Consider the following 15,804-nt stretch of genomic DNA (forward strand, 5'->3'; position numbering starts at 1 on the left):
TACATTGCACCAGGTATAATAAATCTTCTCTCTTTGATTTTCTCTTATCATAGTTAAGCATTCTAGAAGTAAAAAAAGCAAGTCTTCATTTATGCAGAATTATTGTTGTATTTCAATTGAGTAACTTTTCTTCAATCCGTTTTTAAGAATATGGCTCGGAGGGAATAGTGTCCACTAGTGGTGATGTTTATAGCTATGGCATCATGTTGACGGAGGTTTTGACGAAAAGAAGGCCAACGGATGAAGAGATATGCAATGAAAATCTTGACTTGAGGAAATGGATCATACAATCATTTTCAGGGAGTATGATGGACGTTGTGGATGTCAATCTTTTTTCTGAGGAAGAAGAAATCACTAGTAGAAGTGAAATGTGCATAGCGTCCATGATAGAATTGGGTTTAGACTGCACAAAGGAAACGCCAGAATCAAGAGTGACCATGAAAGAAGTAGTGAAGAGGCTTAACAAAATCAAGAACGCATTTCTGGAAACATAGAAGTCATGGTGTTCTTTTCTGAGCTGCAAATTAATATGATGCTTTTTGTTTACATGGTTTCTTCAATAAAGTTGTCGTATTGTACTAGTTGAAGTCTTTGAGTGGTTTTGGACCTATTTTACTCTATGATCTATTTGTGATTATGTTTTGATTTTTGAATGCTTGAAAGAAACCAGAAATAAAGGTGTTTAGCTGCACTATTTTGTTTTTTTTTGAATGTGATAATGAGTGAATGTGAAAAAAAATAAACAATTAGTGCAAATAATCTAACAAAATATGTTTTAGATGTTATTTTCATACTATGCTATAAACATAATGATCATTTACAGGTTGAATGACACTTAAATCTCTAGAGATGTCTTAAAAACCTTCCTATTTTTCATAAACAATATCTTTATATTTCTATCCCTCAAGTCAGGACAACAAAACATAGCAGTCTGGTCAAACAGAGAAGAAAAATAAAACAATACAAGGCCAAAGAAAAACTTATTTTCTCATTGCAAAATGGTATTTGTTGAGTTAAGCAAGAATTAAGGGTGTATTCTTTATAGGGGAAAAACATTTCTCAACTTTTTCATAAATGGTTACAGAGCAGTTGCTATAGATTAAGACTTCAGTTACTTTAAAATAACTCACTGTAAGAAAACAAAAGATATATGCGGAACTTTTCTTGTATATTTGATGATCTTTTCCATTGACAAGGTCTTGTATATATACAGCAAGAAAAAGAATCCTTACAGTTTACTAATAGCAAAGAAAAGACTCCTAACAAGATGTGTGTACGTCCTATTTAGCTTACTAGTCTATGGGAACGTGCGTTGCACGTTTGTTCCTTAACACTATTATAGAACTTTGATATATTTAAAAAATTAAGTTATGAAATAGCAAATTTTAAAATTAACAATATTAATTTTATATTTGTATTTTATTCATTAAATAAATTACATAAAAGTGGGACATGACATTTTTCATGAAACAAAAAAATATGTGAAGTCAATTATGACAGTATAGTCTTTAATGGTCTAAATATGTCGATGAATTGTTGAATTAAAAATTAATATATTCATGTAAATGTCTCTAACGAAATTTTCAAATACATGAACATACGAACAAATACCAACATGAACATACGAACAAATACCAAAAACGTAAAATAATAATACTGAAATTTTATCATTGTAACAAAAATAATATGTATATCCATTCACTAAAATTACACGCTAGCTCTAAATTTTATAATCCAAATGGGTTGACAACAAAGTGTTAATTGTATGACAACACAAGAGTCATACACTTATCTTGATATAATGTAAGATCTCCGAAATGGTCAAAATACAAAGCACATATTATATTATATACTCCCTCCGTTTCACAAAGAATGACCTCTTTTCCTTTTTAGTCAGTTTCAAAAAGAATGATCTCTTTTCTTTTTTGGTAACATTTTACTTTTTGCTTTCCACGTGGCATGTTTAAGACCACAAGATTAAGGACAATTTTGTACATTTGACATAACTTTAATTTAGGACCACAAGATTCAAAAGTCTTCTTTATTTACTTAAATTCCGTGCCAAGTCAAACCAGGTCATTCTTTGTGAAACGGAGGGAGTATATGAATAAAGCCTTTTAATTCACATTGCTTCACACTAGTGAAGACGATGATAATTCATTATCGATTTATCATGTTTACAAATTGATAGCTCATAAATCGAGCAACTAATATATAAAATTGGATTGAACATATCAATAAGCAACCCTAATAAAGTAAACGTTATTGAAGGCTATTTTAAGAATAGAGGCAGAAAAAGACTCTTGATTGATTTCAACACTTTGTTTTCTCATTATAATATAAAATTTAAAATGATTTTTTATGACTGATCCTAATAATCACAATAAACTATAACTAATTAATATATTCTTCAAGATTATATGAATCAATACCCCATATAATTCTATAGTTTTGCTTCTCATCATACATGATACAACATCAGATGTATCTTATGAAAATTATCTAGTGTGATAACTTTTCATTCTTGGAAATACAATTCACTTACATATAATAGGGATGATGATCCTACAAACACATTGTATATTTTTATCAAGTTCAATAATTTAACAAACGAAAATCAATTAAGCAACTAAAATTCTGATAAATAAATCACAAAAAATACTTAAAATTTCTACCTGTATATTTTGTTATTGTTTTTCACCAAGTAGATGACTGCATATGATACTCTTTACTCAATATATATTATCACTAAAAACTCTCAAGAAAATTATCAGATATAATAAATAAAAAATCAGGTTGATGGCTGCATATGATACTCTTTACTTAATATATATTATCACTAAAAACGCTCAAGAAAATTATCAGATATAAAAAATAAAAAATAAAAAATATCCATAAGAAAAAAGAAATCACCACAAAAATATTACACCCATATTTTAGCTAATACCCAAATCAAAATTATAATTCAATATATAATTCGATTCAGAAAAAATCCAAAAGAAAAGAAAAATATATAAAGTCTAATTAACTTGACACTCACAATACCCTTCAATTGTAAAAACGTGTAGTGTGGTCATATTGTAATTAATAGAGGCTGCACATAAAACTAAAAACAAATAAATACCACCTTAATTGTTAAAAAACATGACTTTTGAGCTTCTTGAAACCAAATTAATAAAGAAATAAAGAAAATATAGTAGAAAAATATAAAGAGACATTCAGGGTTCTTTTAAAATATTAAATAAATAATAGAAAATTAATAACAAAGATATATAAAGCGACATTCATGATTTTTTGAATATCAAATAAATAATAGAAAATTAATAACAAAAGAGAAAGGAAAAATTTAATGCACAGCAAAATAGAGTTTAACACCATTTTATTCCTCTAGTCGCATTGAGATATACGACGTTTCAGTCATCATTAAAAATTGAAATGAAAACACTTAAAAGCACATTTAATATTATAATTAAGATATTTAAATGATTGTTTTGAAGTTCTTTTACTCTAGCATAATATATTGTATATATTCACAATAAGTATTACACGGAAAAGTAACTCCGGAAAATTGAAAAGACTACAATAAATTTAGTTTCTCAACTAAATAATTCATTCTAAATATTTATTATAATATAAGTTTATTTTTTAATAAATAAAATATTTATAGAAATAGTTTTAGCTTGAGGGTATAATGGTAATCCAACTTTAATTGTTGGAGCTTCCCACTTATAATAATATATAGGGGTGTACAAAACCGAACCGCAAACCGAGTCAAACCGAAAAAAAAACCCGACTAGTGGTTTGGTTTGGCTTGGTTTGGTATTGAAAAAAAAACCCGACTATATTTGGGTTGGTTTGGTTTTAACTAAAAAAAACCAACCCGAGACCAAACCAACCCGACATTATATATGTAATTTTAAAATTTTATTTTATACATAAAAATGTTTATTAATATATAATTTATATATTTTTCTTAATCTTTCTCACAATTTTTTGTTTAATATTAGTGGACTTTGGGCTACATTGTTGACTTGAGCCCACTTGTTATTTTTAGGAATAAACAAAAGCCCAAATAAATTATACAATATAACTAGCCCTTTAATATTCTCTTTCTCATTTAACAAAGGTCATTTAGGTCAGCAGCTCAAAAATAGCTCTTCACCTTCAAAGACTTAGTCAATGTTAGGTTTTACTCATTAGCTATTAGGACATATATTGAGCTCGTCTTTTGGTTTTAGTTCAAATCGTCATCAACTCATCTTAATCTGGGTAAGTAATTGCTACTAACTCGTTTTTGGATATTTTTGTTCTATTGCCATTGTCAACAACATCACATTTTTGGGTAGTTGAATCATAGATATAAACCTAAAAATTATACATCTTGGTGTCCATATCTATGGTGTGTTAAGCTTAGCAACAAGATGATAAAGATGATGATAAATTTTTTGTATATAAGTTTCACTTATTTCTCTCTTTACTTATGTTGTTTCAATGCAATGAAAAAGGGGCAAGTGTTCGACTCATTGCTTTTGGTTCCATTTGTATGGAGGTTTTTGTACTGTAAACATTGTGATGGTCCGCAGAGATAAGGAAAAACAAGTGATAGAGATAAAAATTTAAGAGACTATTAGATTTGATAGCAGTAGCCAGTAATATACATCATACTTTTCTAACCAAATATTTTGTACTATATTGGTATCTGTTTTGGTTTCAAAGTGAAATATACTTCTAAGTCTTGTGCACAATACTTGAATGGAAGTCTTGTTGAAACACAATCTTGTATCAGAATACTAATAACTATCGTTATGTATGTGCAGAAACTTTCTTTTTGGATGGAAACTACACCTTCTGTAACGGATGTAGAGATGATTAATAATATTCCTTCAACTATGTCGACAATATCTCAACAACAAGGCAAAGTAACTCCACATCGACGCATACCTCCTAAGAAGCAAAAAAGAGCAGCTCCTCCGGTCACTCCTAACTCTGGAACTACAGGTAGAGAAACATCTCAAATTTGGGATCATTTCTCCAAGTTTATTGCTAAAGAAGGTAAATGTAGGGCAAAATGTAATTATTGTACTAAAACATTTGCTGCCGACAGTGTCAATGGGACAACTACGTTATGGAATCATTTAACTGTGAAATGTCTCAAGTCTCCATTTAAGTCCGATAAGTGGCAAACAACATTAAAACCTATCAAAAGAGGTTGGCCAGAAGGTGGTTCCACTGAAAAAGGGGTTTTTAATATGGATGAAATTAAGAGAGCAATTACCGAATTTATAATTATTGATGAACAACCGTTTAGGGCTGTTAAGCGAGAAGGATTCAAAAAATTAATGGCTAAAGCCTTTCCAAATTTTGAAGTACCTTCTCGTGTAACCGTTGCTCGACATTGTCTAAGGATTTATCAAGAAGAGAAAGAAAAGCTTAAGGAGCTTATAAAAAACCAACGTATTTGTCTTACCAGTGACACATGGACATCAATCCAAAATTATACTTATATGGTTGTCACTGCACATTGGATTGATGATCAATGGAATCTACAAAAGAGAATTCTTAATTTTTTTCAAACATCAGATCACAAAGGTGAGACTATTGCCAAGGGGATTGAGGATTGCTTATTAGGTTGGGGCATTGAGAACTTGTTTACAGTGACCTTGGATAATGCAACCGCAAATGATGCTGCCATTAAGAGTTTAAAGGGGCGTATTGAAGTTTGGAAAGGTGTAATGTTTGAAAATCAGTTTTTACATGTTAGATGTAATGCTCATATTTTAAACTTGATTGTAAAAGAGGGGCTGGATGAGCAAATTGAGCCTATTTCTCATATAAGAAGTGCTATCAAATATGTCAGGTCTTCTTCTTCAAGATTTGCTACTTTTAAGTCTGTTGTTGAGAAAGTTAAGATTGACACCCGTGGTCTTGTAAGTCTGGATGTTGAGACTAGATGGAACTCGACATACACAATGTTGGATAAAGCTTTGAAATTTGAAAAAGCTTTTACAAGAATGTATGTGGATGACCAGAATTATCAAAAGCAATGTCGAGAAATAAGTACAACAACAAAAAATCCATCAACAGATGATTGGAAGAATGTGAAAGCTTTTGTGAAGTTTCTTAATATTTTCTATCAGGCAACTTTAAAATTTTCGGGCAGCTTATATTCTACTTCTCACTCTTTCTTTCATGATTTTTTCAATCTCCGAAATGATATTATCAAGTATACAATACATGATGATCTCATTTTGGTTGATATGGCAACAAGAATGAAATCCAAGATGGATAAATATTGGGGTAAGTTTGAGAGTATGAATATGTTACTGATGGTTGCTGTTGTGTTGGATCCTAGATACAAGATGCAATATGTAGAGTATATTCTTTCTATTGCATATGGCTCTTTGATGGGAAGATTAAAGTCTCAAGATGTGAGAGATGTTTTGAATCTCTTATATAATCACTACAATTGCTCTTGCTCTGAAGATCCTAACGAAAATATTGAAAATGATAATTGTGTGATGGGTGAATCTAGTGATTTGTTGCAATATCAGTGGGAGAAACACATGAATAAAGAGGGATTTGTTGTAAAAAAATCTGATCTGGAAATATACTTGAAAGATGTAGTGAAGATCAATGATTTTAATATTTTGAGTTGGTGGAAAGTTTCGTCCAGTAGATATCCAATTGTTGCGAAAATTGCTAGGGATATCCTTTCTATTCCTATTTCTACTGTTGCATCTGAGTCAGCTTTTAGTACAGGTGGTCGAATTCTTGATAGTTATCGAAGCTCTTTATCTCCAAAAACGGTAGAAGCGCTTATTTGCACTCAACAATGGCTACGATCACCTTCTAAAGAATGCAAGCTTGAAGATATATTAGAGGAAGTCCAAAAAATTGACGAAATTGAAGAAGGTAACTTTATATATTCTAATTGCTATTAAAAATGATTCTCTGCTTTTGAATTTTATTTAGTATTCAATTTGTTTCAGTTGTTTCAGAATACCCCGACTCACCTTTGAGGATTGATTAGCCAGTTGATGTACTTTAATTTCACTACATGGAACAAAGGTATTAGTTTATTCTTTTGTGATTGTTAATTACCTAATTACTGTTTGCTCTAAATAGCAATAAGAACTAAGGACTAAACATCAACCTAGTTAATATGTTGCTAATCAACTTAATTGATTTGTATTGTCTACTTTGCAGATGCAGGCTATGGTTTTTGGAAAATATGTAAAGAAGATCTCACTTCAAAAATGTTTTGTTCCTCTAGGTACAAGGTCCTAGGTTGTAATTAATGATGGTGTAGAATTTAAAGACTTGAATGTAAATAACTTGTATTAACTTTTGATGACAATATTTTGACTATGCAAAAATTGTTTAAGTCACTATGTTACTTTCATGAATTTCTCTAATGTATAATGAATCACTCTTGATTATTGATATTATTTTATGATTTGTCCAAAATAGTAATAGTAGTAATTTTTTGAGAATTTGTGTTCCAAATAGAATGGAGAATTGCCTATTGAACTCATGGGCTTGCAATGCCAAAAGAAACTACTGAATGATTTTCTAGGATGAAAAATCATGTTAGTGTTCAACGATTTTTTTAAATCACTGAAAGAACACTAGTTCTTTAGTCTTTATAAAAAAACCCGAGAAAACCCGAATAACCCGAGAAAATCGAATAACCCGAAAAAACCCGAGATTGAAAAAACCTGACTATTATTGGTTTGGTTTGGTTTGGTTTATATATATTTTAACCCGATACAAATGGTTTGGTTTGATTTTTAAAAAACCTGAACCAACCCGGTAATGTACACCCCTAATAATATATATGATATGATAATACTTCAGCCCACTGTTGACTGAGATTGTTAACCAACTGAGGCCCAAAAGACCAAAAGAACCAATAAGCCATCTGAATCTGTGTGTGGAGGCCCAGTACTCTTTGTACAATTCTTGTCTTCGTTAGTGAGCAGATCAATTTTCACACCAACACCCTTTCTCAAGTTGGAGGGGATGAGAATACACCTAACTTGCCCAATAAGGTGTGATGCAGAGGTCCAGTCAATGATTTAGTGAACAAATCAGCTAGTTGGGATGAAGATCGAATGTGAGAAAGTGAAATGCAAGGTGTGCCTAGGGCTAGTTTTATTAATAATAAAAAAAGGGACCTCAAAGAGAAAAGTACAAGCAAGGCGGCCTAGGCCTTATCTTACTAATCCTAATAAGGTAGCATGTCTTTACTGATGAAATTTTTTATCATGCATGAGGCACAACTATGATGTGGCAGACAAAAGTTGTATGAGGCCACCGCTTTATGGGAAAATTAGCAAACTAGTCAAAAATCTTAACATAATTATTTAAAACATATATAGTTTATAAATATTAGTAAAAATGTCAAAATGTCAATATTTTAAAAAACATTGTGTATCCTAATTTAGTTCCTATTTTACCTCATCTTAATTAAAGTTTTCCAACTCATTCTCTCTCATATGTATTTTTTTTAAAAAATATTTTCTCTCTCACTGATTTCCCTCTTCCAATTCTTCTTCATCTTTCAACTCCCGCTTCTCTCTCTTTCGTTCTTTCGAGTTTTTTTTTCTAGAAATTGAAAAATATATCTCTAAAGATATTCACAACAATTCCTTGGATTAGTGTATGCATCTTTATCCGATTTTTCGGTTTGTTTACTGATTTTATTTTTGTTTAAATCTTTCTAAATTTTTGTTTGACCAATTTCGTTTAGGGTTTGAAAACCTCAAAATCACTCTCTAATGGACGAATATAAGAGGATTACAAGAGGTATCCAACTAAACCAATATTTTTCTAGCAATTTTCCATCCTTTATTGATTATATTACCATTACAATATTTGCATGTTCACTTGAAGTTGTTAAAATCATAAAAATCTTGATTTCTATTAGTTTCGAGTATCTATAATAATTTTCTTTTGTATTCAAAATTCATTAAGTATGCGTATTGATATAAAATTGTATTGCCACTGTGTATGGATATTGTGGGTTTTTAAATATAGATATTGTATTCCTTAATTTTATTTTATTTTTGTATTTGTGGACATTCTGTTAGTTTTGATAATATACCCACATACTTGGACTCATCATATCTATGTATCATTTTCTAGTTGTGGACATTGTAAGAGTGTTCTTTGTATCCAGTCAATTAAAGTTACATATTTACTTTATATAGTTATATTCATTTTTTAAGAATTAGTAATGTTATTTCAGATTGTATTCATGTTTAATTATTTGATGGTTTTGTATTCATTATGTTATATATGTTGTATATATTTTGTGTGCAGTATAGTTTGTTTTGTGATAAAAACATGTTTCAGTCATTATAAGAGAGTCAAGTATTCGTTAACTAGTGAATCATTAATTTGTTTGGAAGTTTGGACATGAAAGTTTTTTAAATTTTCCGGGTAATTATAATTTATTTTGGATGACGAGACAAAGTTTTACTAATGCACAAGTGAATACGGATTCATATTTGGGTTTGGTGAACTAAATCATAAAAAGGAACATAGTAGACGAAGAAGTAGAAGATGAAGAAAGAGAGAGTGAAAGAAGAAGATTGCAAAAATTGTATTCATATTAATTTTTGTTTGTCAATTGGTTGTCTTTTACTCAACATTTGTAGTTTTATTAAAAACATTGTATTTCTTTTTTAGTTTGTAGTCATTCCAATAGGTATGCCAAATGGATTTGTGTTTCTTAAGCATTGATGTATCCTATTTCTTTCACAGTCAATTTGTATTTTTTTTAAGAATGTTGTATTCTTCCTCAAAAGATTGTATTATTTCCACTATGTATGCTATTTTCTTCTAGAATCTTGTATCCTTTCTTAAATCGTATTCATATGTAACGATTAGATTATATTGGGATGCAATCAGTAATATTTTTGAATACAAATAAAAGAGAAATATATTTGGCAGCCATGTAATGCAATTTTGATCACTGGATACAATTTTTAGTTTTCACTATGAAAGTAAAATACATACATAACTCAATCATGAATACTTTTTGTTATATGAATGTAAATTTGTATTTGTTGATGATTTTGTATTCAATTTTTGTGGAATACAATATAGTTACATGGATAACTATTCTGTCTGGAGCGCTGATAGCCTTAAGATCATCATATCCAACATTTGGTGGTAGCTTCCTCTAGAACAACAAGGTCACACCAAACACAAGTGAAAAAAAAAGTAAACTCAAATGTCGATTAGAAAACATTACAAAAAACTACATGAAAAAATCAGCTGGGTGTTTCAGAAAACAAAAATTGGAGTACCAAATAAGGTTAGATCCCATTCGTAGCAAAACGGGGATGAGAAAGGCACCAAGCAACAAATTCAGCAGAATACTTGAACTTCCAACCCAACGTCGATTTCTATGCCTATCTGTTTGTATAGATCACCTTTTTTCTGGCAAAATCTTTGATCAATTGTCTTGTCTTCTACGGAGAAGGAGGATCATCAATGGAGAATTGAAAGTCGTTAATGGGGATGAGGAAGACGAGAGAATTTGTCGCCTATTTTAGTCTCTTAATCTGTATCGATCTCCTTTTTTTCGGCAAAGATCTTGTCTTGACTTCTACGAAGAACGAGGATCATCAATGGAGAATTGAAAGTCGTTAATGGGGATGAGGAAGACAAGAGAATTTGTCGCCTATTTTAGTCTCTTAATCTGTATCGATCTCCTTTTTTTTGGCAAAGATCTTGTCTTGCCTTCTACGAAGAACGATTAATGGATGATGAGGAAGACGAGAGAATTTGTGCCTGTTTTAGTTTCCTAATTTGTAAAGTAAGTAATAATATATTTTCAGCACTATTTACTTAATTTGAAAGATTATCTCCCCTGATTTTCTCTAATTTGTTATTTGCTTAGTTGTATTTTATTAAGTTAAATCAAAGAAAAAAAATACATAAATCAACATTATAACAAACTAAAATATTGATATTTTTAATAAATATTAAAAGTGTGGCTAATGATACTATTAAATGCTAAAATATTGACATTTTGAAAATTTTCCCCTTTATATTTACCAAGGGGATCCATATCAAAAAAATGGCCAGACGCCTCTTTCTCTCTCTTCCTTTTAGCGTTTTTTTTCTCTTTCTTACTTTTTTTTTTACTTTTTTCCCTTTGTGGTTTCTTTCTAACAATTGTACCAAATTTTATACTTTCATACTTAAATAACTTTATTCATGAAAAATATGAAATCCAAAAAATCTTGCCTGACTCATTCTATTTCTAACTTTTTGCTATTATTTTTCCATCTCGATATTAATTATTATTATTATTATTAAAAATAATTATATAAAATTATTTGTTAATTTACAAAGATACAATTAATTACAATTTTTCTATTTTATTACAACAATTAATTATTTTTGAAATTATAAATAAAATTTATAAAGTTACCAAAAAAAATCAAGGTATAAATTAGTAAAATTAATGTTCTATTTATAATTTCTTTAGAAATTTGTAAAAGAAAAGTATATTATAAATTTAATAAGTTTTTTTTCTCTCTCAATGATTTCATAATCCAAAAGCACTTCAATCCACAAATAATCTTCAATAAGTAAATATAACGAAAAGAACATCAATGATATTGACAAACAATTACATAAGTTTTGATACTATTGTCATGAAATTCAAAAACGAAAAAACATCCATAAACAACAACATAAATATATATTATTTTCGTCAATTTATACGATATATTTATTCTTAAAATTCAAGCTAGGTGAAAATTAATAAATATTTTGTTTATCTACTTTTCTTACACGTTTCTTAAGAATTATAAATATAAATAATAATTTTAATAATTTATTCCTTAAAAGAATTTTTGCAATTTTACAAATTTATTTATAATTTTTTAAAAAATAATTATTAGGATTAAAAAAACTACTTATATCTTGATTTTGTAAACTAAAAAATAAATTTCAAATAACTGTTTATTATAATAGAATAAATAACATAGAATAGAAAAAATAATATTAAAATAATAAACTAAAAACTTATACAATGATCGTAAAATTTAAATCAAAATTCAGTATGTAACAAAAAAGAGCATAAACTGATTGGATCAGCAAATAAAATTCTTAAAAGATTTGGTTAACATAATCTTAAAGAAGAACAAAATATTTAAAAAAATTAAAACACAAAATATATTGAACAAGGGGCATAAAACCAAAAAAAAAAAAAATGACGAAGGGGACTTTAAGATGTCCCTTTATTAGCTTGGCAAATGGGTCCCACTTATGTCCATTTGTCAATTAAACAATGCCTCATACAAGTATGACATGACGTGCCTCATACATAATAAAAATTTTCCTCCACTAATTATTGGATTTATTGGATCTTCTTGTTGTTATTGAAACTGTCATATGATTTTGTTTTGTTAGTCGCTTCGGTAGGTGCCTTGGAATAAATTTCTCAGGGCTCACCATCCTAACTATATATGTTGCCTTTCATGTGTCTTCTTTTTGCTTATGTTGCTTCCACTTCTTCATTGCTTGGTTGAGATATCCCCATCCTTGGCTACCTTATCAAATAGTATGTCTAGCATAACCTCCTTATCATCCCCGTCAAACATGTCACTGCCCAAGTCAATATCATGAGTTGTAGTTGGACTAAGTCTTGAAACTACAACTTATGGCTCATGGCTCTTTTCCAATACCTTGGTTGTAATAGTCAAATTCTTTTAGGAGTTATCAACTATCACTTCCATAGAAGAATTGGTAACCTTATAATATGGTCTAAATTTAATTTTCACATACCTATTTTACAATGCTTTCAATTGAGTTCATCATGTTCAAGATCCTGATATTCATGATTTAATAATTATGATTAGCATGTACAATCATGATGATTGGTGGAGTTAAAGGTACTAGACCTAACTAAAATCATATGAAAGGAATTGTCTTGATAAATATATACATACAATTTCCTAGAATCCATTAGACTTACCGAAAACTCAAGCACGATATATAGGAGATAAAGATTCATATTACATGATAACCAGTTGACTAAGATCAAATGTCCTAGTTGTAGTACAAAAGTGATAATATATCATCTCTTTATAGGTTGGTTACGTAGGTGCAATTGAATTTTACGTTATTGTCTATAAATTTTGTTCACTTGTTCGGAATTGAGACATAATTATTTCGAATATCCTGCTCTCAAATACTGCAATGGTAATAGATGTTCAATGCAAGTTGTGATGTGGTCAGGGGCAGATCTAGCTAATGTGGTATGTGTTCATGTGAATCCACATAAGCTAGATGGTCCGATGGAGATTACAATGTAGGGAATCAAATCCTCATCAATAAGCTGAAAGTTTAAATTGTCACACCCTGAGCCTACACCCTGGGTGGGACTGACACTTGAGAACCATTTCTGGCCCCAAGCGAACCCTTGACCTGGCTAGACTCTCAGCGGAAGACTCTAATCATTATTACAATGATCAAATGCTCTTATAAAACAATTGACTGAAATTAAACTCAGAACGTTTAAGGATAAAACATTCAACTAGCTATAGATTGCAACTCAAGTCTTAACATAAGAAATAATGATGTAAAGACAACAGAACTATTAATTGTCTATGAAGCCTCTAAAACAAGGAAGGATGCCGGGACAAGACCCCCGATCATCCTAACAACTAAAGTACTAAAGCAATGTAAAAGGAGCCCTCCAAAAATCAATGAGGCTCACCAACTGACTCTGAGTGCTCAACTAGATCAACGAGGCGCTGAATGCTGATCCTGGTTACCTGTGTCTGCATCATAAAATGATGCAAGCCAAATGGCATTGGTACATTGAATATATGAGTATGTGAGGGAATACTAAACAAGACATAAGCTTGAAAGGAATCTGAAAAGAACACTTACCTTGGCTTTACTCAACTCATGAATAACTCAACTCAAATGCAAAGTAAAACAACAATAATGGTGCAGTTATACAAAGCTTTTAAAAAAAGGAGGTAGCAACTCAATTTGTTAAAGAAATTCAATAACAACTCAGTTTAATTACATATAAAGTAATATAATACTGTGAGAGTTTCTCTAACCGATAACCACCATTATGAGCCTAAGTGAGATACAATGTCTTGTCCACGCTGCCAGAACTGTCCTATACTTTGCCGTCATATAGAACGCCTTAACTAAGTGGATCCACTAGTCTATGCTAAAAAAACACTAAGGAATCGCAGAGGGCGAAATGAGATCTTCTTGGAACAAGGTCAGAGACGTTGGACGGAATCTAAAAAGTATGATCCTTTTCTACCCATGATGGCCACATAGTTTATGGAGACTTGAGTTATTATGAACTCACGTCCCCATATTGGTGCTCAATTCTACTCCCAAAATATACTCAACTCATATTTTTTAAAAACAAAACTCTTTCTTTGGTTTGAGATAATTACTCAAAACTTAGCTTAAAAGCTCTCTTGGAAATCGGTGTTTCCTTTCTTGCTCAAATGTGAAAACATTTTAACTCTTGGGAATACTTCGTTCCCGTATAATCTTTGAAGAAATGAACTTTACTCTTACTTTTTACTCAACTCAAAGCTTAAGTCTTAAAACAAAGTTAAAATGTTTGTGAAAGACTTTTGGAAAATTCTATGAACTTCTCTTGACTTAATTCTTAACCTCTAGACTTGACTCTTAACTTTCCTTGAATTGAATTATGGATTCAAGGTTCATGATCTCATGTTTATGGATGATTTCATGATGTTTAGACGTACCTTAGAGTATATAAATCGACTAGAAAACATAGGTACGTTGCTAAGGAACTAGTATGGAAAGAAGGGGAAAAAAGTGGAAGAACTGGCGTCCTTGGCGCATTGAGAAGTGCGGGGCGCCAACCCTTAAATTTCAGGGACTAGGTTGGGGCGCTCTGACTGGTGCGGCGCCCCAAAGCCCAAATTTTAGAGCCCTTTTTGGGGCGCTTTGGCTGGGGTGACTGTCACGCCCCGAGCCTACACCCTGGACGTGGCCGGCACTCGAAGACCATTGCTGGCCCCCAAACGAACCCTTGGCCTGACTTTCTTAACTCAGTGGAAACTTAACTCAACAGTAACTCAATGCAATGCAAGGTTTTAAAACAACCTGACTGACATAAAATCTGGCCACAAAGGCAACTCGAGTCTCAAAATAAAATATTTACATATATACATAGATGAGAGACTCCCAACTAACTGACTGACTGTCTATGAAGCCTCTAAGATACTGAGATGGATGTTGGGACAGACCCCACAACATTCTAATTGAACAAAACTTGAGAGAACAAAATAACCGAGTCCTCCGAAATGCAAAGAGGCTCACCACTGACTCTGAAGTGCTCAACTGGATCAACGGCGAACCGGATGCTGGCCCTGGGTACCTGTGTCTGCATCATAATAAGATGCAGGCCAACTGGCATCAGTACATTGAATGTACGAGTATGTGAGCTGGAAAGCTAAACCACAACTCAAGCTTGAAAGGAGTACAAAGGAACTCTTACCTTGGCTCTGTTTAACTCTTGAATAACTGAACTCAATATATAAATCAATACGACATATGCAATATATAAAGCGTGTAAAACAGTGTAAACAACTTAGCTCGTTAAAGATAAAACAATAACAGCTCAACTTTACTTGTATAAAAGTAATATAACTTTAGTGGGAGATTCTTTAATCGACAATCACCACTATGAGCCCTAGTGGTGATACAACATTTTACCTCACGTTGCCCGAGGACCATCCTATACCTTGCCGTGATATAAGAAGCTAATGA

At 31.1% G+C, this 15,804-nt stretch overlaps 1 protein-coding gene across 1 annotated transcript in view; it reads left to right on the forward strand.

Annotated features, from left to right (window-relative positions):
* The window catches only part of LOC125818863 (receptor kinase-like protein Xa21), a 172,999-nt gene that overhangs the window by 1,146 nt on the left and 156,049 nt on the right, over window positions 1–15,804 (forward strand). The window lies entirely within an intron of this gene.

The sequence above is a fragment of the Solanum verrucosum genome, unplaced genomic scaffold, assembly GCF_900185275.1.
Source record: "Solanum verrucosum unplaced genomic scaffold, falcon-dt-bn FXZP01000252.1, whole genome shotgun sequence".
Taxonomy (NCBI): Eukaryota; Viridiplantae; Streptophyta; class Magnoliopsida; order Solanales; family Solanaceae; genus Solanum; species Solanum verrucosum.